At 36.5% G+C, this 26,318-nt stretch overlaps 1 pseudogene; it reads left to right on the top strand.

Moving 5' to 3' along the window:
• LOC138390302 (large ribosomal subunit protein eL14 pseudogene) overlaps positions 1 to 24,755 on the top strand; it is a 28,315-nt pseudogene extending 3,560 nt beyond the window's left edge.
• Positions 24,756 to 26,318: the final 1,563 nt, after the last annotated feature.

Raw genomic sequence — 26,318 nt, 5'->3', positions numbered from 1 at the left:
AAACAAAGATTAACACCCAAATTTACAAAACATTTACTGCTTTATGAAATCAAACATGGTGCAAGAACTTTCATGAAATCTCAGCTTTTATAATTGAACCTTATTGACCAAACTGAAAAGAGGAGAATCTGGCCCACTAAATTAAAATTATATTCATATTGTTGATAGTGACAAACCAGAGTGATATTAATGAGGTAGAAAGGGTTTGAGTTTTGTAGTCAGGACAATCTGGGTTCATGTTCTGATTTGGCCACTATCTGTGACCCTCCACATAAATTACTAAATTTCCCTTGGCCTTGGTTTCCCAAAGGGTGAAGTTACATGGAGTAAATGAAATAATCTATAAAAAGCACCTAGGATAATAACTTTTGTTATTTAATAGGCAGTCAATAACAGTAAATTTTCCCCAACCCCTCTATAACATTATATATTTTCTTGCATTTATGTTTCAGCAACAATCATTCAACAAATAAATTTAATGAGTTCTTACTATATGCAAAGCCTTATGGGAAGTAAAAAGATGAACAAAATCTCTTTCCTGCTCTCAAGACGTTTTTGTGCAAGGTGAGATGAATATATAAGTAAGTAATTGTATAAAATAAGATAGATTAAATTTGGACTATAGTATAAATGTAAATAATTACTGAGGAAACATAAAGGAAAGTTACTATTAAATCATAGATGATTTAGCATTGGACCTTGATGTTTAACAGGCGGGGAAGAGCATTGAAAACTAAGAACAGCTTGAGCAGAGGGTTGCATGGCAATTATCCCTAGATTATACCAGACTAGATGTTATGGAAGGATGTAGTAAGAGTCGCAGACTTCCCACTGGAATGTCAGCTATATGTGGAGGAATTTTGATTTTGTCTCTACTGTGTCTGTTGTATCCAGAATTATGCCTGTCATATAGTAGGTATTCGATAAATATTTGTTGAAAGAGTGCATAAATGAATGAATGGTAGGTTCAAATCAGATTGTGCTCATTTGGGGGAAAACTTAAATGCCATCTAAGAAACAGGCTTTGTTTACTGGGCAATAGAGAACCATTGATATTTAAAGAGAGAAATAATATCATCCCACATTTTATTAATAAGCTCACTTTGATAGCAATGTGATAAATATAGTGGATAAACAATAGATTGGCAGCAAGATGATTGCTGTAGTAGAAGAATGACATGAAGTCATGCTATTGTATACCAGCAGTGGAAGAGAAAAGAAGGGATGCATGTTAGACATTTGAATGTTAAGATCTATAGGATCTGGTAAATGTTACAGCTCCTTAGCATCATAGAAGTGATAGAAACCCAATTCAAATCAGCTTAAGAAAAAATAAGCAGAACTTATTAGGTCATAGAATTAGAAAGTTTAGATTTAGTATGGTTTTTTTAGGCTTAGATCCAAGAGTTCAAGGCTATGTATCTTTAACCCTTATTCTGTTTATATATTTGGCTGTATTCTGCTAAACAGATGCTATCCACATGACAGAGTTACATCCTCCCAGCTTAGCAACTTAAAGAATAATGTCTTCTCTTTCCCAACATCCATAAATTATACAAATATAGGTTGAGTATCCTTTATTTGAAATGCTTGGGACCAAAAGTGTTTTGGATTTAGTATTTTTTTGGACTTTGGAATATTTGCATATACATAATGAGGTATCTTGGGGATGGGACCCAAGTCTAAACACGAAATTCATTTATGTTTCATATACACATTTATACACATAGCCTGAAGGAAATTATATATACTGTTTTTACTAATTGTGTGCATGAAACTAGATTTTGATTGTGTTTTGAATGTGACCCATCACATGGAGTCAGGTATGGAATTTTTCACTTGTATTATGTTGGTACTCAAAAAGTTTTGGATTTTGTAGCATTTTGGATATTTGGATGAGGGATGCTCAATGTGTATATTACACACAGTGTTTCTTCATGGGTTGAGTGACTATTCCTGTAGGAGGCAGGGCACCATGGCTGACATGGAATGAGAGAAGTTCAGTTTTCTAGAAGAAATTGTCATATAGAGTAGACAAAAACAACAGATGCTCAATACAGTGAAAATAAGAGACTTAAAGCTCTCAATCAATTTCTATCCTGAGTGACTGGATAACAGAGATCAGAAATGAAGGAGAAACATCTTGTTTTTAAATTAGTGAGAGTTTTGTGACTCAGTTCATACTGAGCTTGAGTTGGTAGTGGGACATTTATATGAGCATGATGAACAGCAGCTAAATGTAAAGTTAAATCAATACAGGAATTGTGACTTCAGTATAAAGATGTGAGTCAAAGCCATAACTTTGAATGAAATGGAAAATGTGAAGGAAAAAAGACAGCTAAGAATGGGTAGTTATAAAACAGAGAAGAAAAGAAAGTCTGAAAAGGAGTCTTGTGTAGAAGGAGCTTGCAGTGGTCAGACAAGTTCAAAGAGAACCAGGAAATGCAGTCATAAAGGTCAAGAAAGAAAGGAGTGTCAATTTGATTGACTGCATGCTAGAAATGGACTCTAACTACTATGAGCAAAACAAATTTATTGGAAGAATATACAGGAAGGATGCTTGTAGGAAGGAAAGGAAAGTTGAAGAACCAGGCTTGGCACTCTAAGGACTCAGGAACCAAATAGCTCCAAAGAGTCAAAATAGTAGTTGTTTCTTGCCATTTTCCCCTGATGTAGCCAATGGAATGGAAAAAAAAAAAAAAAAAAAAAGAATGCAAAAACAAAAACCCCTGGCTTCTCACCAAACACCACTGACCAGGTGTTCAGGTGCTTTATGGCGGTAGGCTGGTGGCCCATGGCTCCTTTGGGCTTCATGCCTGAAAGCTGGCCACTATTGTAGATGTTATTGATCAGAATAGGGCTTCTGTTGATGGACTTTGTAGACAGGCCATGCTGACTTTATCTTCAAGTTCCCATGCAGTGCCCATCAGAAGTATGTCTAACATGCCTGGCAGAAGGCAGATATTAATATTAAATACAAAATGGGAAGCTACAAGATGGGCTGAGAAGATTGCAGCCAGGGAAAGGAAAGCCAAAATGACAGATTTTGATCATTTTGAAGTCATGAAGCAAAGAAAATGAGGAACAGAATAATCAAGAATGAATATAAGAAGCTTTGAAAAGCAGCTGTCTTGAAAGCTTCTCCAAAAAAAGCACCTGCTGCTATGAGTGCTGCTGAAGTTCTGGCAAAAAAAAGAAATGACCACTGTTGGCAAAGGTGTCTAGCCTAGAAAGTTCCTGTCCAGAAAGCCATGGGCCAGAAGGTAGCACCTGCTCAGAAAGCTCAAAAGGGTCAAAAAACTCCAACCCAGAAAGCAGGTACTCCAAAGGCATCTGTCAAGAAAGCATTAAAGGCTACTATGTTAATAAAAGTGATAAAGGTTCTTTTTGAAAAAAGAAAAAAACTGTTCAGTCTCGTTTCTTTTCCCATGATTCATTTTCTAAGGAGAAAATTCAATCAGCCTGCCTTGGGTTAAGTTTCTGCTTCTTACCCAGAGCAAGGCAAATGATTAACAGTCCCATGAAACTCTTCAGTGGGGAAGCAGAAAAAGTTATAGACTTTTTAAGTTAAAGATATTAGAAATATTCTGTTATGTAATGTGGTAGGCAGAATAATGCCCTTCCCAAAGATGTCCAAGTTCTAATTCCTACAATTTGTGTTATGTTACCTTGCATGACAAAGAGATATTAAGATTCCCAATTAGCTGACATTAAGATAGGGAGATTATCCTGAAATGTCCCCGTGGGCCCTGTGTAATCGCTACAGCCATTAAAAGTGGACAAGAAAGGCAGAAGAGGAGGTCAGAGTGAGGAGATGTGAGAAATTGACACCATTGCTGACTTTGAAGGTGGAGCATGGGGGCAAGAGCCACTGACTGTGGGTAGCCTCTAGAAGCTGGAAAGAGCAAGGAAACCAGTTCTCCCCCAGAGTCTCCAGACAGGAATGCAGCCCTGTTAACACCTTGATTTTAGCTCAGTGAGACCTGTGCCAGACTCTGATCTACTGAACTCTAAGATAAGTTTGTGTTGTTTTAAGCCACTAAGCTTATAGCAATAGAAAACTAATACACGCCACCCCATTTTAAAAATACAGTAAACAGGGAGTTGGATTAAGTGATTTGCTAAATTGTCTGAGACAAAGCCAGGACTGGAACCCAGGCTATAGGTTCCCAAGCCAGTGTTCATTGAACTTTACACAGTTGTTAGAAATTCTTACCATTAAAATTTATGATTATTTGGAAACACAGAAAAAATAAAGAAGGAAAATCAAGTTTAATTTTCTTCTAAATTATTCTGTGAAATAATTCTTCTGGGTTCAATTAAAGAGAATGAAGTTAAATGCAATAGTTTTTCTGGAAGTTGAGGGGGATATCAAATATTATTGGTGGAATATGGCAGATCCATTGTAGAAAATTAATTTTTATTTCCTTTTTTTTATTTCAATGTGGCCACCACTTTCTTTTCAATATTTATTTCCAAATGTTTCATTCCATGCTACTTATAACCACAATTACTCTCTAAGAAATGATAAATCTTGCTAAATAAAAGACACTTTTTTTAAATTCAGGATATTATGGGAGTACAAACATTTTGGTTACATGTAATGTGTTTGCCTTGCCTAATCCAGGGCTACAAGTGTGTCCTTCCCCCATACAGTACGTTTTGCTTCCATTAGTTGTGGGTTTACCCCCCCCACCCCCTTCACCTGACCAGCACCCAATGAGTATTCCTACCATATGAACTCTTTCATGTTGATCAGTTAGTACCAATTTGATAGCCAGTACATGTGGTGCATGTATTCCATCCTTGTGATCCCTCACTTTGAAAGATGGACTCAATCTCTATCCAGGATAATATAAGAGGTGCTAGTTCACCATTGTTTTTTGTAGTTGAGTAGTAGTAGTCTATGGCATACACTTCGAATTAGTAACCATGCAAGGTTAGGAGTGGCCAGAGAGAGCTGAATTGCTCTGTGTAATTAAGGGAGAATTCAATATTTCAGAATAATCTAGGAGAGAGGGCATGAAGAAGAGAGAAAGGGGAGAATTAGCAAGATTTCAGGAGACTGGGGATATTATATGGGGTGGTACAGCCAATATAGATAAAAGATCTAACATGTGATTCCAAGTTGTTTCCTATGCAACATTTAGAGAGCCTCCAGATATTTAATTAATTAAAGTTTTGCTACAAGCAACAGCCTTGTCTTTGTGGTTGCTCTGAAGGAAATGATGACATCTAAAGGACCCTGACTTATAATTATGACAAAGAAATGAGCAACTGTAATATACTATAGAACAAAGAACAAAAACTTCTGAGAAACAGGAAATCAGAGTCAGAGGGGTCCATGAAAATATAAGCCTATCGGATGTATATAAATCATTGAGGAAGGTTTTGGATACTGAAATCCATGTAATTGGGATTTGAATCAACTTTTTGTAGAGTTAAGTAGCTGCATGGTCCCAGCTGACCTCTGAGCTATCAAATTACAACCATCGCTACTGGCAACAATTATAATCATAATTTTTTTTATTTCAGCATATTACAGGGGTGCAAATGTTTAGGTTACATATATTGCCTTTGCCCTACCCAAGTCAGAGCTTCAAGCATATCCATCCCCCAGACATAATTAAAATTTATAAAAGGTTCTGTATGTACCAGGCTCCATGCTAAAACCGTGTGTGTGTGTGTGTGTGTGTGTGTGTGTATTACTTCATACATTTCGTACAACAATTCTATGAAGTAGGAACTATTATACTACAAAATGAAAATGAGACATAAAGAGATAAAATAATTTGCCCAAAGTTTAACACCTAGGAAATAAAGAACTGTATGTACTTTATCTGAACCCAGATCTATCTCATTCCAGAACTGTAACCAGTAAAACCAGTGTTTCCAAAAGTCACGTCCAAACCATCTGCATTAATAATATGGGGGGAATGCTTGCTTTAAGAATGCAGATCCCTGAACCTTATCCAAGCCTATTAAATTAAAATCTTTTGTGTGGACTCAAAATAATATGCCTTTTTGATTATAGTTGTCAATAATTTATTATGTATTTCAAAATATCTAGAAGATTCGGAGTGTTCTCAACACAAAGAAATGATAAATGAAGTGATGGATATCCCAATTATCCTGATTTAATCATTACACATTATAAGCATGTATCAAAATATCATATGTACCTCATAAATATGTATAGTTATGTATCAATAAAACAAATAATCTGCCTTTTAACAAAGTGTGATTTGTGTGTGTGTGTGTTTAAATGTGATCCTTGCCCACACTTAAGTGTGAGAACCATTACTCTATTCTGTTGCATCCATAGCATCAACAGCCCTAGATCAACAGTCCTAAAGCAGGGTTGGTCAGGCAGCCCTTAAGAGTATTTATGATAGTACTGGACTTCTGGAATTGGTACTGAAAATTTATCTAGTATATTTTTATTCTCTACTTATACACACATACAATATGGGAAGTCAGTGAGAAAAGGGTTGAAGAAGGAAAACTAACAATTATTTAGTCTCACTTTGGGCCATGTACTATGCAAGGGACTCTCATCAATTCATTTAATGCTAAATAACAATCTGCACTGTACCCCCTCCCATTTCTAGATAATACATAGTTCTAGATCTTCAGATTTCTTTTTTTGTGAGTAATTGTATTAGCCTTGTAATTAGTCTCTCTATCCTCTGTCTCTTATCTTTCTCCCATCCTTTGTATTAAATATTCATAAATTGTGAAGTGAAGCATACCTCACAAAGAGTATATAAAGTGTACAAATTCAATAGTAATAGTAATAAACAAAAATCCATGTACCCATATCCAGGCCAGAAACTGAATATTATCATACCTCAGATGCATTTTATGTGATCCCACCCAATTCATTGTCTCCACCCAAAGATAAACAATATCCTGATTTAATTAATCATTCTCTTGCTTTCCTTTATAGTTGTTGTGGGTTTGTTTTTTGAGGTTTTGTTGTTGTTTTGCTACTTGAACATACAGCTCTAAAAAACATACTCTTCTGTTTTGCCTGTTTTTGAAATTTATGAGAATTTGTAAGAATGCTTCTGTAATCTGTCTCTTTCAATGAACATTGTTTTTCAGGTATAGTCACGTTGGTGTACTGTATGTATGGTACTGTAGTTCATTCATTTTACATGTCTATAATATTTTGAGAATATACTATTGTATTAATATGAATATATCATAAATTATGTATCTATTATACTGCTAATGAATATTTAGATTGTTTCTAGAATATTTTTTATTTAAACAATATTTCCACAAGCATTCTTGTTTACAAGCATACACATTCAACAATGTATTTAGGTACATAGCTAAAGTGGATTGAAGATTTGTGGAGTTTGAGCATGTTCAATTTTCCTGGGTGGGAGCAAACTATTTTCAAACATGATTGTTTCAATTTATCAGTAATGGCTAATAACAAATTCCTAATGTTCCACATCGTCACATATACTTCTGTCTAACTTTTCTATTTTAACCAATCTGAAAAGAACTTATAATTTCCATACTGAAAAAATTGAATATAATTTCATGTGTTAGAGAACCACTTTATATCTTTTTATGTGAAATTTCTGTTCATTACTTTTACCCACTTTTCCATTGAGTTGTTAACTTTTTCTTATTGATTCTTAGGGACTCTGTTTATTCACAGAATACTAATCCTTTGTAACTTATATATGTGGCAATTATCTTCTCTCCATTCATGGTGTATTAGAGTTCTCCAGAGAGACAGAATCAGTAGGACATACAGTAGGGGATTTATTGGAGGCAATTGGCTCACATGGTCACCAAAGCAAAGAGAAGCCGGTAGTGGCTCAGTTCAGTCCAGGAGCCTCAGAAGTCCATGTTGCAGCCCCCAGTCAGGCCCAAAATCCCTGGGAAGCTGCTGATGCAAGTTGCAGCGTCCAAAAGCTGAAGAACTTTAAGTCTGATATCTAAAGGCATGAGGAGGAAAAGCGTCCTGCTCCAGAAAAAAGGGATGGGGGCGGTGGGGGGCAATGAAAGATAAAATCACTAATCACCGTTTTTTTTTTGTTGCCCATTTTGCCCCAGCCCTGAGTCCCCAGCCAATTGGATGTTGTTTGCCTACATTGAGGGTAGGTCTTCTTTCTCAGTCCGCTGAGTCTCATGTCATTGTCTTGGAAACACCATCAAAGACATACCCAGAAGCATCTCTCAATCCATTCAAGTTGACACTGACACCTAAAATTATCATACATGGTTAGACTTTTTAATTCCATTATGGTATTTCTGATGTATTTAATATTTTATCAGCTTTATTGAAGAAAATTGACATATTTAAGTATACAATAAATTTAAAAAATTTTTTTTTTTTTTTTTTTTGAGACAGAGTCTCACCCTGTTGCCCAGGCTAGAGTGAGTGCCGTGGCGTCAGCCTAGCTCACAGCAACCTCAAACTCCTGGTCTCAAGCGATCCTCCTGCCTCAGCCTCCCGAGTAGCTGGGACTACAGGCATGCGCCACCATGCCCGGCTAATTTTTTCTATATATATTTTTAGCTGTCCATATAATTTCTTTCTATTTTTAGTAGAGGTGGGGTCTCGCTCTTGCTCAGGCTGGTCTCGAACTCCTGAGCTCAAACGATCCGCCCACCTCGGCCTCCCAGAGTGCTAGGATTACAGGCGTGAGCCACCGCGCCCGGCCTTAAAAAATTTTTATTCACACACAAAGCCATCACCACAATTACAATAATGAACATAGCCATCACCTTCAAAAGTTTCTGCATGCTCCTTTGTAATCTTTTCCTTATGCCCCTCCTTGCATACACAGTACCAGGCAATGACTTCTCTGCTTTCTGTCACTATAGTTTAGTTTGCATTTCACTGAATTTAAATAACAGGCTCAATCAGTATGCACTCTTTTTTAATTTGGCTTCTTTTACTCTGCATAATTATTTTTAGATTAATCCTTGTTGATGATGTCACATATCAACAGTTCCCTCGTTTTTATTGCTAAGTAGTATTCCATTGCATGGCTATATTTCTACATTTACCTGTTGATCAACATTTACATTGTTCCTAATTTTGACTATTATGATAAAGCTACTTTGAACATTTTGCTCCTTTGTTACCGGTTTTTTCTTTCTTATTGAATTTTGAGAGCTCTTTATACATTCTAAATTCAAGTCTTTTATCAGATATATTATTTGCAAATATATTCTTTCAATCTGTGGTTTATCTTTCATCCTGTTGAGTGTCTGTCAAAGAACAGAAGTTCTTAATTTTGATGAAGTTCAGTTTATCATTTTTTTAAACAAATTTTTACCCAACTCTAGGGCAAAAACTCCAAGCACAGATGGCTTCACTAGTGAATTCTACCAAACATTTAAGAAAGAAATTATACCAATTCTACACAAAATCTTCCTGAAAATTAGAGAGAGGAATATACATCTCTACTTACTCTATGGGGCCAGCATTCCTCTATTACCCAAAACCAGACAAAGACATTACAAGAAAAGAAAACTACAGACCAATGTCAATCACTAATATACATGCAAAAATTCTAAATAAATTTTAACATATCAAATCCAATAACATGTAAAATGAATAATCCATCATTGCTGAGTGGGACATATCCCAAATATGCAATATTTTCTTAATATTTGAAAAGTAATCAATGTAATGTTTAAGGAGTAAAATACTAAAAACATAACCATGTCAATAGATGCAGAAAATCATTTTATAAAATCCAACTTTCATTCCTGATTTTAAAACAATAGATTTCAGCTAGGAATACAAGGGAACTTCATCCAGGTGAATGTCATCTACTAAAACCCTACAGCTAATAACATACTTAGTGGTGAAAGATAAAATAGTTTCTCCCTAACATCAGAAACATGGTAAGAATGGTTGCTTTCAGTACTTCTATTCAGCATTTTACTAGAAGTTCTAATCTGTGCAATTAGGCAAGAAAAAGAAATAAAAGCTATAATATTAGAAAGGAAGAAGTAATATTTATTGGCAGAAGATTATGTGGAAAACCAAATGGAATTTATTTAAAAAGCTAGTATAAAATAAGGGAGATTAACAAGGTTGTAGGATACCAGATCATTACTTAAAAATCAGTTGTATTTCTATATTTTATCAATGAACAATTGGAAATTAAAATTTTAAAAATACAACTTACAATGGCATCAAATATATTAAATATTTAGAAATCTGACAGAAGAGATTCAAGACCTATAAACTTAAAACTACAAAACATTGCTGTGAGAAGTTAAAGAAGGATGAAGTACATGGAGTGATAAACCGTGTTCATAGATCAGAAGACTCAGTTTTGTTAAGTTGTCAGTTCTTCCCCAAAATTTATCTATAGATTCAATGCATTCTCAGGCAAAATTACATCATGCTTTACTTTTTTCTTTTTTGTAAAATTGACAAGCTGATTCTAAAATTCATATGGAAATGCCAAGGACTTAGTAACTTTGAAAAAGAAAGGCAAGTTGGAACACTTATACTACCTAATTTAGAGACAGAATAAAGCTACTTTAATCAAGAGAGTGTGCTATTGGTCTAAAGATAGACAAGTAGATTAGTAGAACAGAAGAGAAAGTTCAGAAATAGACCCATACAATGATTTTCAATTGATTCTTCCAAGGATAGCAATGCCATAGAACTCACAGTCTAGGGGAAGAGGCAGATAAGCAAACACTTTCTACTGCAGTGTGGTCTTCTAATGCAGAGTGTCTTAAGTACCTATTGGCTTTCATGGGATCACTGATGGGGAGGGTATTTAACTCTGACTTCTGAAAAAGCACCCAGAAAAAGTTTGTTAAACTTGAGGGTTGACGTGGAAGCGGAAGTAGTCCAGAGGGCCTGAGATATGGGAACAAACCTGTGAAACAGAACAAACATTTGAGCTTATATACAAAGGCAGTGAAATGTGAGTGTGGTCAGATCAGGGAAATACAAATATTCTGATATGAAAGGGTCTTTATGGGGAAATGGGAAAAGATGTAGATGGTGAAGTAGAAAATAACTGAATTAAAAGGGCTAGTATCCTATCCTAACATGTTTTTATTTTATCCTCATAGTGAAAGGAAGCTGCTAAAGGATTCTTACAGGGAAATGTCTGATTTATATTCTAGAAATAACTCTGGTACCAGTGTGGACAATGAATTGAAAAAGTTCAAGAGTAAAGATACTGCCAGTTGCCTTGCCAAAGTACATTTTTTCTTTTCCTCCTTACCAATAAAGGCACATTTTTTTTAGGTTTATATTTAAAAAAGAAAAAAAAAAAAGGTTGCTTTAGGTCATTAAATATGAAATGTCCAATTTTGAAGCAAAAGTTTAGTTTGTTATATCTCAAACAAGAAGCAGTACAATTAATCAATGTATGCGCTTAACCTATCAACAGAGTTTTGCCATCTTAATGGTAGCTTGTTTATGCCAGCAGTGAAGAAGCCTGGAGAGCAAGTGGCAATGAAATCGCAAAAGGCATTTTCCACAGCTTGTTAAGAATTGAATATTTTTCCTTGCAAGAAGAGGTCAAAAGCCAGGAAGAAATGGTAGTCAGTTGGTGCAAGTTCTGGTGAATACAGTGGATGATAGAAAGTTTCCAAGCCCAGCCTCTGAAATTTTGAGCAGCATTGTTTGTGCGACATGTGGTTGAGCATTGTCTTGCAAGAGGATTGCCCTGTCTCTATTGACCACTTTCAGCGGCTTAATTGCAGACTTCCTCATCATTTCATCCAGTTGGTTGTAGTAGACATGCTGTAATGGATTGACCAGGTTTCATGAAGCTATAGTGGTTACTACCAGTGCTGAACCACCAGACACCATTAGCTTTTTATGATGACTATTTGGTTTTGGATGGTGTTTTGGTACTTCATCTTTATCCAACCATTGCGCCAAACACTTGGCAATTGTCAAAAAGAATCCATTTTTCATCACATGTACAATATGGTGTAGAAATGGTTCACCTTTATGTTGTGACAGCAAAGAAAGGCAAACATCAAGACATTTCTCTTTGATGCTCATTTAATTCATGCGGAACCCATCTATCCAGCTTCTTTGCCTTGATGATTTATTTCAAATGGTCCAATATTGTTGGAATAGTAACGTCAAACCTTGTTGCTAATTCACGTGTAGGTTAAGATGGATTTGCTTCCACTATAGCTTTCAGCTCATCATTATCTACCTTGGTCTGTGGTCACCCATGTGGCTCATTTTCAAGATTAAAATCATCAGAATGAAACTTCTCTAACCATCAACATACTGTGCTGTGTGGTCATTAACCACATCCTTCCCAAACACTTCATTGATATTTTGAGCTGTCTGTGCAACATTGGTTCCATGACAGAACTCATATTCTAAAATAATACAAATTTTTGACTTATCCATGGTTTCACAAAAATTGCTCTTAAAAAAATCTGAAAGATAGTCACAAGCTAAGCCATGCGTTCGAAAGAATGAGAATGTATCTCCACAACAAAAATAAAACAAGAAATGTCAAAGTGAAATGTCAGAGATATCAACTGTCAAACTTAGTACATAAGGAAATAGGAGATTTCTTACTTAATAACCTAATACATGCAACAAGTAAAACCTAGAAGTTTCTTACAGAAGTGCTACAAGAAAACATAAGTAATATTTTTATAATTATGGAGTAGAAAAAAAATTTCTAAATATAACACAGAGCTGCAAAACTGAAAACCATAAAATAAAAGAATATTTATATATATGCATATATATGTGTGTGTGTAATTCTTGTAACAAAAGTTTTAAAAGCTTGTGTGGCAAAATGAAAAAAAAACAACAAAAAGACAAATCAGCAAAAAATTACAATGGATTTGTCAAAGATTTAATATCATTTAAATATAAAGAACACTTATAAATCAGTAAGAAAGATGAAAAGCAGAAAAGGAAATTAGTCAACACAAGAATGGCCAAAAAATATATAAAAAGAAATTCATATTTACACAGGCAAAATAAAATAACAGGATAGGATTTTCTACATATCTGATTTATACTTGTTCTAAAGAGTAACATTTTACCTAAGGCTTGTTAATGTATGGGATAGAAGTTATTTTTATATTGTACAGAGGGAATATTAATTTGTATGATTCACTTGGAGAACAATTTGACAACCTATAAAAATTTCTATCAAAGTATGTATAAAAATTGGAAAGGAAAAATAATGAATTAATATAACTTAGAAACACAGAAATTAACAAATTAGAAAAAAATTGAATATATAAACAAATTCATCCTTCTAGCTTCCAAGTGAGATAAACAATGTTAGTCAAAGACCTTACCAGCCAAATCATGGTCCAAAAAAGGATGAAAATGTCACCAGATCCCTAAAAACTTCACTGAGGTGGCAGATCTCAATTTCATGAGATTTATCACCCACTCTCTGGCATAGATATGTCTTACTAAGGCATTGAGTATCTTTTCCACTTACTGCTCATCAGATACAGTTAGCACTATGCAGATCAGCATGACATTCTGTGGAATGTACAAATGTTAAGGTCCCAATAAGCTATATTTTGACAGAGCAGAAGAATTAACATAGTTCTGGGTTGCTATAATTTGAATGTTTGTGTCCCCTCCAAAATTCATGTTGAAACTTAATCCCCAATGCGACAGTACTAAGAGATGGGCTCTTTGAGAGGTGATTAGTGCCTTACAAAAGGGCTGGAGAAAACTAGCTAGGCCCTGTTTTGCCCTTCCCCCTTTCATCATATGAGGACACAGCAAAAAGGCACCATTTTGGAAGCAGATAGCAGTCCTCATCAAATGCTAACGCTCCTAGAGCCTTGAACTTGGACTTCCCAGCCTCCAGAATTGTGAGAAATAAATATTTGTTATTTATAATCTACCTAGTTTATGGTATTTTGTTATAGCAGCAGGAGCAGACTAAGACATGGGCCACAACAATGAATAAGTAATGCTATCCTTGAAATGTAAATGCTCTTTCTGTTCCTCATTACTGTTATGGATAAAGAAGTTTCCATTCACTGATTCAATAGCTACAGTGTCTGTGTTGATCACAGTGCAGCAGCTAGGATTAGAGTTACCATCTGGTTAAGTTTATAGCAGTCCACAGCATCCATTGCAATCCATCTCATTTTTACAGAGGTGAATGGGGGTATAATAAGAACTAAAACCCATGTGTCCTGCATACTTCAAGTCTTTAATGGTGGTACTATTTTCTGCAATTTGTTCTTCTGAGATACAGTTGCTCTGATTTAACATCTTGGCTTGGATAAGTGGATGGGGACAGTTTTAAGGGCTTCTCCCTAGACTTTCCTATTATAACAGCTTCTACACCACAGACCAGAAAACCTATATGAGGCTGTTGCCTGCTATTGAGTGTCTGTATACCAAATATATACTTTAGGAATACAGAACTAAAACCACAGGGAAAGTCACGGAGCCAATGAACCCTCCCTGGGACGGACTTGGACCAGAACTCCATTTATTACCTGGTTTTTATAAGCTCACCATTCTAAAGAAGACTATAATGTCATTTCAGGTCCTCTGGTGTCAATATCCACTCATATTTCATATCTAAGAGTTCTCAAAAAGTCTGACTATTCCACCTTCTCCATTGCATAGCTGCCTTGATAAATAGCCAAAGACTTTGTGAGGAAGGATCAGGGTAATGTTTACTACTTGCGGTTATGTTGCAGGATATTTCCTCAAGGGGGCTTGGCTTCTCTTCAGTCGATGGGCTTTATATCTATGTCAGTTTGTGGAATGACATAGGTATAAAATGAGGGACTACTATTTTCCATTGCAGCACCTAATCATCAACTGCCAACTTTTGTTGGATATAGTATAAGTCAAGTAACAACCCCAGTTGGCAGTCCACCATTCTCACTCCTTGGAACACAGTGATCTGGCCATCACCACAGGTCCTTGTAAATTAAAGGACCCCTACTGCTATTCTGGCATTGCTGTCCATTGTGGACCCTAAATCCACATTATCTCTGATGCATGCAGAAACTCTCAGACCAATAAGTAGGAAATCAGTTCCATGGCAATATCTGCTACTGCCAACCCTGAACTATTGAGCTCCCTCACTTACAGATTCCTCATTGCTTAGTAAAGAAAGTGTCCACTGGGCCATTCCAGGAAATAGTCAGGTTGTGGGTTCTCCAGTCTCACATTGAAAATCTAGTCAAAATTCCCATATCCAGAGCCTTCTCACCCTTTCCTTAATACTATTCCAAAGTATCTCTAACATATCATTTATGTAGGCATCATCATGTCTAAGCTTCAAAACCAGAGTAGGACTGGCTCCAGGAGTGCTTGCCACAACGTTGAATCAAAAGGCATGAGAAGATGTTCCCACATCAATTTCCCATATTGGTCTCATATTTCCCTACCACCACTACTTCCAGTCTACTCCTACAGATATTCTCCTACCAGAAGAACTGTTGCCTATCCCGCAGAAATTATCCCACAACATTGAGAAGAAAGGAATCCTCCCCAACACATTTTGAAGCCAACATCACCCTGATACCAAAACCAGGAAAGGACTCAACAAAAAAGGAAAACTACAGACCAATATCCCTTAGGAGTATACATGCAAAAATTCTCAATAAAAGCCTAGCAAACTGAATTCAGGTACTTATCAAAAAAATAATCCATCATAATCAAGTGGGCTTCAACCCAGAGATACAGGGATGGTTCAACATACGCAAATCCATAAATGTAATTCACCACATAAAAAGAAGTAAAAACGAAGACCATATGATCCTCTCAATAGATGCAGAAAAAGCATTCGACAAAATTCAGCACCCTTTGGTAAGAATGCTTAATAAAATAGGCATAGACGGGACTTACCTAAAATTGATAGAAGTCATATATGACAAACCCACATCCAACATCATACTCAATGGGGAAAAATTGAAAGCATTCCCACTTAGAACTGGAACCAGTCAAGGTTGACCTCTGTTACCACTTCTATTGAAGATAGTGCTAGAAGTCCTAGCCGGAGCAATCAGACAAGAGAAGGAAATCAAGGGCATCCAAATGGGGGCAGAAGAGGTCAAACTATCACTCTTCACTGACAATATGATCTTATATCTAGATAACCCCAAAGATTCTGCCATGAGACTACTGAAATTGATAAACAAATTCAGCAAAGTCTCAGGTTACAAAATCAATGTACACAAAGCTGTGGCATTCCTATATGCCAACAAGAGTCAAACTGAGAACCAAATGAAAGACTCAATACTCTTCATAATAGCAAGAAAGAAAATATAATACCTAGGAATATATTTAACTAAGAATGTGAAAGACCTTTACAGGGAGAATTATGAAACAATGAGGAAAAAAATAGCAGAGGACGTAAACAGGTGGAAAACCATACCATACTCATGAGTCTGCAGAATCAACATTGTTAAAATGTCTATACTACCCAAAGTGATCTACAGATTCAATGCAATGCCTATTAAAATACCAACATCATTTTTTGCATATCTAGAAAAAATAATTCTAGGCTTTGTATGGAACCAGAGAGGACCCCGTATTGCAAAAGCAATCTTAAGCAAAAGAACAAATTGGGAGGCATCAATTTACCAGACTTCAAGCTCTACTACAAGGCTGTAGTAACTAAAACAGCATTGTACCGGCACAAGAACAGAGACATAGACATAGACCAATGGAACAGAACTGAGAACGCAGATATAAAATCATTCTCATATAGCTATCTAATCTTTGACAAAGCAGACAAAAATATACACTAGGGAAGAGTCCTTATTCAATAAATGGTGCTGGGAAAATTGGATAGCCACATGTAGATGACTGAAACAGGATCCGCACCTTTCACCTCTCAAAAACTCAACTCATGGTGGATAACAGACTTAAAACTAAAGCATGAAACTATAAGAATTCTGGAAGAAAATGTTGGAAAAACTCTTATAGACATTGGCCTGGGGAAAGAATTTATGAAGAAGACCTGAAAGGCAATCACAGCAACAACAAAAATAAATAAATGGGACCTGATCAAATTAAAGAGCTTCTGCACAGCCAAGGAAACTATCACGAGAGCAAACAGAAAACCTACAGAATGGGAGAAAATATTCACATGTTGCACATCTGATAAAGGGCTGATAACTAGAATCTATATAGAACTCAGGAGAATCAGCAAGAAAAAATCAAACAGTGCCATCAAAAAGTGGGCAAAGGACATGAACAGAAACTTTTTAAGTGAAGACAGACTAATGGCCAAGAAACATATGAAAAAATATTCAATATCTCTAATCATCAGGGAAATGCAAATCAAAACCACAATGAGTTATCACTTAACTCCAGTGAAAATGGCTTTTATGAAAAAGTTCCATAACAATAAATGTTGGCATGGATGCAGAGAGATAGGAACACTCATACACTGCTGGTGGGACTGCAAACTAGTACAACGTCTATGGAAAGTAATATGGAGATACCTCAAAGAGCTAAAAGTAGAACTACTATTTGATCCAGCAATCCTGTTACTGGGCATCTACCCAAAGGAACAAAAGACATTTTATAAAAAAGACATCTGCACTAGAATATTTATGGCAACACAATTCACAATTGCAAAGATGTGGAAACAACCCAACCCAAGTGCCCATCAATATATGAGTGGATTAATAAAATGTGGTACATGTATACCATGGAGTACTACTCAGCCACAGAAAACTCTGGTGACCTAGCCCTTCTTGTATTATCCTGGATAGATCTGGAACCCATTCTACTAAGTGAAGTATTACAAGAATGAAAAAACAAGCACCATATGCATTCACTATCAAATTGGTATTAATTGATCAACACTTATGTGCACATATAGTAGAAACATTCATTGGGTGTTGGGCAGGTGGGAGGGGGAGGAGGGGATGGATATGTTCACACCTAATGGATGTGGTGTGCACCATCTGGGGCATGGACACTCTTGAAGCTCTGACTTGGGCAGGGCACAGGCAATATATGTAACCTGAATGTTTGTACCCCCATAACATGCTGAAATAAAAAGAAAAAAAATCCCCCAAATTAAAAGTTTATAAAGAAGTTTGTAAAGTAAAAAAGCTAAAATATTAATTTATTGTTGAAGAAAGAAAATTTTTAAATAAACTTAGTGTAGCCTAATGGTACAGTGTTTATGAAGTCCACAGTAGTGTACAATAATGTCCTAGGTCTTCGCATTCACTCACCACTCACTCACTGACTAACTCAGAGCAACGTCTACTCCTTTAAGCTGTATTCATGGTGTACCATTTTTTATCTTTCATACCACATTTTGACTGTACTGTTTCTATGTTTAGATATGTTTAGATACACAAACACTTTCCATTGTCTTCCAATTGCCTAAAGTATTCAGCACTGTATGTGCAGTAGGAGCAATAGGCTATATCACATAGCCTGGATGCATAATAGGCTATACCATCTAGGTTTATGTAAGTACACGCTGTGATGTTCATATGATGAAATCACCTAACCACACATTTTTAGAAAATATCTCTGTTGTTAAGCAATGTATGAATATATTTGATGGTAGAGACAAGAGGATTTTCCTGATGGAATTTATGTGAGTTGTGAAAGTAAGAGAAGAGTCAAGGATGATTCCTAAGTGAATGAATAAATGATACTAGTATGAAGGAGTAGATGGGGTAGGGTATTGAATGAGATCAAAAAGATATTTCTGGGGAGACAGTGCAGATCATGTAGGGTCTTTTGGACCATGGAAGGAATTTAAATTTTATTCCAAGTGAAATAAGAAGTTTTTAGAAAATTATCATGATCTTTTACACATTTTTAAAAGATCCCTCTGGCCACTAGTGTAGAAGATTTTGTAGGAAGGTAAGAATGGAAGCATGGGACCCAGTCTAAGATTTTGTAATAGTCCAGGAGGATTTAATTGTAGATTACAACAGGGAAGAAGAATGGAGGTGGTGAAATGGGGCTGAATTTGGGATACCTTATGAAAACAGAGTTTTTGGGATTTGCTGATGAATTGGTTGTGCAATATGAGGGGAAGAGAGGAATCAAAGAAGACACACTCTTAGGTAGAGCAACTCAAGGAGTGAAATTTGATATTTACTAAAGTAGAGCTGCACGGGGCAGCAAGTTTGGTGGAAATTGAGAGGAATGGAAATAAGGAGTTTGGTTTTGGATACATTAAGTTTGGAGATGGCTATTAAAGGTCCAAGTATAGATATCAAGGAGACAACTGGATATATGAGCTCAGGTGAGAGGTTGGAGACATAATTGCCTCTAGTATACAGGTCCTTTAGGGACCTTGTTCATTATAGCCAAGAATCTGGCACAAGTTCCCGGAAATACTTGTCTAGAAGACATTTGAAGATATGTCTCACTGCGTATTGCACCTCAAATTCATGTCTCACCCTCAAACTCTGTCCCCAGACCCAAAGTTTCTCTTTCTCTATCCCCATCTCTTTCACACACACTCACACATTCCTCTCTTTCTTTCTTTTCATTTCTTTCTTTCTTTTCTTTTCTTTCTTTTCCCTCCCTCCCTCCGTCCCTTCCTTCCCTCACCAGTGTCTTACTATATCACCAAGGCTGGTCTTGAACTCCTGGGCTCAAGTGATTCTCCTGCCTCAGCCTCCACAGTATCTAGGACTACAGGCATGCGAAACCACGCCATGCTGTATCCCATCAACTTTCTGACCCTCATTTCCCTCATTAGTAAAATGTGGGAAATTAGTGCCTACCTTACAGTGTTTCTTCAAAGATTAAAATGGGATTAATCATACGAAGTACTTAGCACAGTACAAGGTACATTGTAAATAATAAATAAAAAATGTTCCTTACCTCTTGCCAGCATTGCTGCCATAGCTACTTTATCAAGCAAATTTCATTTAGAGAAGAAAAGCCACTACTAGTTATGTAGAATAAATGATTTATTATAGGAGTTAGACCTTACTGAAGTGTGGGAGCTAGTCAAAAAGTCTGGGTGGCCTTGTACCTGGTATTGAGCCTAAAGTCACAATAGGATATCTGGGCTGTTCATAGTCCTCCTATAACCTGTAGAATATGTATACTCAGCCAATCCACTTAGAGTGAATTCCTGTCTTATCCTTCCTTCTTCTAAATGTTTGCTTTCAGTCTCTGCTGGAGGCTACACTGTGGGATGGCCAGCCTGCAGGCTGCAACCCTTTATAAGAAATAAAGCTCTCCTGATTATAGATCTCATGATTTTAAATCAACAGGATTTTCCTGCCAAGTTTGTTCTTTGACGAGCATTCACCTGGGACACAAATATCTTTGCTTTCAGAGAGACCTACCCACATACTTTTTCCAGACCTCCTTGTCACCAGTTTTCCAATTGTGTTCCTACCAATTCTTTCATAATAGTGAGAGGGACCAGATACAACAACCTGTACTTCACCTTGGAACAGATAACTTAACATGGCCCAGATCATTGGAAATCTGGAAATTTCCCTAAGATGTCAGACCTCTGAATTTTTGTGGGTTTGTTTTCCACCACTTGACATTCATGCATTTTACCACAATGTCTGGAAGAATTTCTAATTGTTGCTGCTCACCAGGTCCATCAGCATGATATCATCAGTGGAATGGAACATAGCAATGTCCTATGGAATTCAGAGGCAATCAGGATCCCTGGGGACTAGATTTTGGTCTGGGCTTAAGCATTGCTATATCCCTGAGATGGGAGCATAAAGATGTATTGCTGGACCTATTAGCTGGAAAGAAACTGTTTCTGGTAGTTTTACTAATAGTTTTAGCAAATAAAAACATATTCCAGATCAATAACTTGTATACAAGGCATCAGGGATGTGTTGACTTGCACCAACAACAAAAACGTCATATGTAACAGCAGATGCAATTGAAATTAACATCTGATTAAGTTTAAAATAATCCATGGTCATTCTTTAAGGTTCAACTGTCTTCTGCATGGTCATACCATTCCTATGCTTAAAACATTCCAGTGTCTTCCTCAGCCCACAGGACAAAATCCAACATCCTCAGCCTCACATACAAGAAATACCTGATGTTATTTTCTCATGTTTTCTTTCAAGAGTTTAATGAGTTTTTATCTTGTTTAGTAAATTTACTCCATTTTGAATATTTTTGTGCATATGGGATAAATATATATTTTTTCATGTGAGTAACAATTTTTTTCAGCAACAATTATTGAATGTTCCGTCATTTTGGAAATGATTTGTTATTCCACCTTTGTCACATACCAAGATTCCACATATTCATGAGTCTGTTTCTTAGGCTTTCATTTGATTCTGTGTGTCTGTACTTTAATTCTTATAACCTTATTAATAGTCTTGATGACTGGCAGCATGTGTTCTCCTATTTTCTTCTCAATCTTTTACTTTTCCATCCAATTTATAATCAGCTTGCTAAAAGTTCTGTGGAAAGCTTGTTGGAATTTGGATTGCAATTTCATTATCTTGATTTGGGGGGAGAATTGATATTTACAAAATATTGAATCCCTCTATTCATGGGCATGACTCTTTCTTCATCCATTTGGGTCCTTAATAAAGTTTAATAACTTTCTCCATAAAGATTGTGCCCACTTTTTGTTAGATTTTTCCTAGTACTGTATAGGTTTTTGTTGCTATCATACAGAAGTTTAAGAGTATTACAATTTAGTAAGAATATCTCTTCTTTCTTAAATCTTTAAAATAACACTTAACAAAGTCTTAAGTTAATATCTTTATCACTTTCTGAACAATAGCAATATAGCATAGATATTGTAGGTGATCTTAGAATGCTTCAAATCCTACAAGATGTATGCTATATTATTACTGTTGTTAGGGAATCTAATGCTTTTTTAGTTTGTCTACAGGTTTATTGCTCTGTTAAGCAATAATTTTTTGATTCTGTGTTTGGTACAAATTTAGAGTCCAAATTTTTCCAGTATTCTTTTTCTATTCATGGCCTTGGGCAGAATGTGGCATTTAATTCTTTTTATTTTGTTTTGTTTTTCCCTTAGTATTTTAGAAATCAATGGAGAGGCAAGGCAGAATGTAGTTTTCCCCAGCTATAAGTAGCTATTTCAACTCCACAGTCACCTATACTTGCTACCTATGGGACATGGATTTGCCTCTTTATGAAGACATTAAAATTCTATCCTTCTACTTTTAACAACTATCTTCAGCCCTAATAACCATATAAACTATTGCTCACCATTCTAATTTTGAACTCCTGCTAATTTATGGCACTTTGCAGTTTCTCTTTCTTTCTTTTGAGTTCACCAATAAATTGAAAATACTATTGTGTATTTTGTGCAGTGTTTCTATGTGTTTGAAGCAGGAACATGGTATATCTTCCACATGAAGTCAGTCTATCATATTTGTCAGATTTCTATTTTTTTCTTTCCTTGAGATTATTTTGTCTGCTCCTAAATTTTTCAGCCGCTGGGACAATATTTATTGCCTCAGAGGCAAGGCAGATAAAGTCTACAACAAAGAAGTTTGTAGAAATGTTTAGTGGAAGTTTTGAATACTCAGCAGGCATCATAGTCTGAAACCAAAGAGCTTTTGATTTGCAAGGGTTAGCCCCTAAGAGGAAAGTTATTTTGTTTTGATTTCTAAAAATGTTTGGTTTGGATCACAAAAACCAGAAATTGTAGGACTAAGAGCATAGATAGTATAAAAGATAAATGTTGAGTAAGGAAGAATATAGATTGTGACATTGGCCCCTCAGAAGGAACACAGAAAATAGATGATAATTAAAATTAGTGTACCTACCAAAGAGTCACTATAGGAGGAGTCAAAGGAGCCCTGTAGCAAAAGCTATAGGTAGATCATCCCAAACAGGGAACCAGATGGAAGATTCATTTAAGTCTCAAACAATCAACAAGCCTGTGAAAGTCAAGATAATGCCTAGGGTAATCACCTAGTCCCACTCACTCCCATACATCAAACAACAGCCTACACCATCAGTGGGGAAGGCAAGTAAGGAACAGAGAGCATCAAAACACTCCAAAAGCCCCTCTTTCACTATAATGGTGGAAGGATTCCTACATTTGGAACTAAGACCTCAGGCCAGCAGAGCATAAGTTTACAGGAACAGGAAGCTAAAATTTTGCTAGTGGGTCACAGGAGTAATAGTGAGTGGTGCCACTTCCATTTCCACTTCTTGATTACTGGACCTTGAATTCTGGCACTGTGGGGAAAAGTACCATATATTGGACACTAATTGAGAGCATATACAGTCTTCTGAAGAACTTTGATCCAGCTCTGCAAGGTATTGCCTCCTAGCTGGTGCTATAACTGAATTTTCAAAAGGCCATTCCACTATTCTGTCAAACCAGCTATTCAGGATGGTGAGGAATATATAATGAGCATGGGCCGATTGCTGCAATTCTTTTGCTGTGAAATGAGTTCCTCAATTAGAAGCAATGCTGTGTGGGATACCATGATGGTAGATAAGGCATTCTGTAAATTCGTGGATAGATGTTAGTTTTGGGAGAAGCATTGCATGCAGGGGAGGCAAATCTGTACCCAGAGTATGTGTCTATTTTAGTAAGAACAAACTACTGCCCCTTCCATGATGGAAGTGGTCTAAGGTAATTAGTCTGCCACCAGGTAGCTGGCTGATCACCCTGGGGAATGGCACCATATTAGAGACTCAGTGGTGGTCTCTGTTACTGGCACATTAGGCACTCTGCAGTGGGTGCTGGTAGGTAGGTCTTGGTGAGCAGAAGTCCACATTGCTGAGTCCATACATGACCTTTATCCCTGCCATATGGCCACTTTGTTCATGAGCCCATTGGGCAATGACAGTTGTGGCTGGGAAAGAGGCTTACTGGTCCCCTTATCTACTTGATATCAAAATCTTCCTCTGCTGAGGTCACCCCCTGGTTGATCATTCACATGGATACAAATATCTTCATGCTTTGTGCCCATTCAGAGAAGTCTATCCACATACATATTTCCCAAATTTTCCTTTCATTACTTTTCCAATTACGTTCCTTTAAAGGCCCTGACCATCCAGCCAAACCATTGGCAAAAGCTCATGAATAAGTATATAATCACATGTCTTACCATTTCTCCATCCAATCAAAGTGAACAGTGAGGTGTACTTCTCAAAGTTCTGCCCACTGTGAGGATTTTCCTTCAGGGATATCCCAGAGTGGAGCTGTAGGAGTTTAGCTGTCCACTTTTGGGTGGTGCCTACATATCATGCAGTATCATTTCTAATCAATTCATGCCTTTTCTACCACTGTCAAGTAATCATAGGAAACTCCCTGTGAAGTCATAGTGCAGGCTGGGAGAGAGAAGGAGGTGTAGCAAGAGTGGGGACCATGGGAACCTGGGTCACTTCTTCATATAACCTACTTGTGCCTTCTGGGCTTGCCTGGGCCCCATCATATATACAACATTTCAATTTGTCGATGGACTACTACTGTGCATGCCTAACTTTATGGCTTGGTAGGTCAATAACATCTAGTTCACAATGGGCACCTCAGATTGCATGGTAACTTGCTGGTCCATGGTTAAGAACTCAGTCTCTACTAAGGCTAAGTAATAGGCCAGGAGCTGTTTCTCAAAAGTCGCATAGTTATCTGTAGAGGACAGAAGCGTTTTGGTTCAAAATCCTAAGGGCCTGCACTACAATTTGCCCATAGGAACTTGCCAAAGGCTGCAAACAGCGTCCCTATCTGATACGTCAAACGCCATTGGATCTGCTAGATCATATGGCTCAAATTTCTCAGCAGCTTGCACAGCAGCCTGAAGCAATTACAGAATTGTCCACCATTTTGGACTCCACTTAAAACTAGCAGCTTTCAAGTCATATGGTAAAAGGGCCAGAGTAACACACCCAAATTAAAAATATGTTGTCTCTAAAATCCAAAGAGGCCCACTAGGAATTATGGCCTTTTTTTTTTGGTTGAAGGAAGGGACAGATGCAGGGACTTATCCTGCACCTTAGAAGGGATATCTTGATATACCTCACACTACTGGACCTCTAGAAATTTCACTGAGGTAGAAGGTCCATGAATATTTGTCAGATGATTTCCTGCTCTCTAGCATGTAAATATCTTACCAATAAATCTAGAGTAGTTGCTACTTCTCACTTATTAAGTTCAATCAGAATAGTGCCATTAATGTAATGAACCAGTGTGATATCTTTTTTTAAATTTCAATAGATTTAGAGGGTACAGTGTTTTTTGCCACATGGATGGATTGTATAATACTGAAATCAGGGCTCTCAGTATAGCTATCATCAGAATAGTGTACATTGCACCTCATAGGCATATATTCATCCTTCACCTCCTCCCACCCTCACCCCTATTTAGTTTTCAATGTTCACTATACGACTTTATGACCATATATATCCCAGTTTAGTTCCCACTTATAAGTGAGACCATGTGGTATTTGTTTTTCTATTCCTGAGGTACTTCACTCAGTATAATGGTCTCCAGTTCCATCCAAGTTGCTGCAAAAGACATTATTTCATTCTTTTTTATGGCTGAGTAGTACTTCATGGTAGATATATATATACCACATTTTCTTCATCAACTCATCAGTTGATGGGCACTTAGGTTGATTCCATATCTTTGCAATTGTGGGTTTGCCGCAATAAACATTCCGGTGCAGGTGTCTTTTTTGTAAAATCAGTTCTTTTCTTTTGGGTAAATACTCAGTAGTAGGATTGCTGGGTTGAAACATAGGTCTACTTTTAGCTCTCTGAAGAATCTCAATGCTGTTATATGTAAAGGTTGTACTAGTTTACATTCCTGCATTTCCTTTTCACTGCATCTATGCCAACATCTATTTTTTTTTTTTTTTTTACTTTATGATAATGGCCATTCTGATGGGGGTAAGGTAGTATCTCGTTGTGCTTTTAATTTGCATTTCCCTGAGGATTAATGATTGAATATGTTGAGCATATTTTCATATGTTTTTTTTGGCATTTGTCTTCTTTTAAAAAATATCTGTTCATGTCTTTCACTCATTTTTTGATGTTTATGTCTTTTACCCATTTTTTGATGTACATGTCTTTCACATATTTGTTTTTTACTTGCTGGTTTGTTTGAGTTCTTTGTAGATTCTGGATATTAGTCCTTCATCAGATGTATAGTTTGCAAATATTTTCTCCTACTCTGTAGGTTGTCTATTTACTCCATTGATTATTTCTTTTGATATGCAGAAAACTTTTTGTTTAATTAAGTCCCATTTATTTATTTTTGTTGTTGCTATATTCACTTTTGGGGTCTTGTTCATAGATTCTGTGCCTAGGCCAATCTCCAGAGAGTTTTTCCTATATTTTTTTTCTAGAATTTTTATGGTTTCAGGTCTTACATTTAAATCTTTAATCCATCTTGAGTTAGTTT

Source organism: Eulemur rufifrons, chromosome 8, assembly GCF_041146395.1.
Source record: "Eulemur rufifrons isolate Redbay chromosome 8, OSU_ERuf_1, whole genome shotgun sequence".
NCBI lineage: Eukaryota > Metazoa > Chordata > Mammalia > Primates > Lemuridae > Eulemur > Eulemur rufifrons.
Note: the sequence above shows the minus strand (reverse complement) of the source record. Positions and strands in the feature narration are given on the sequence as shown.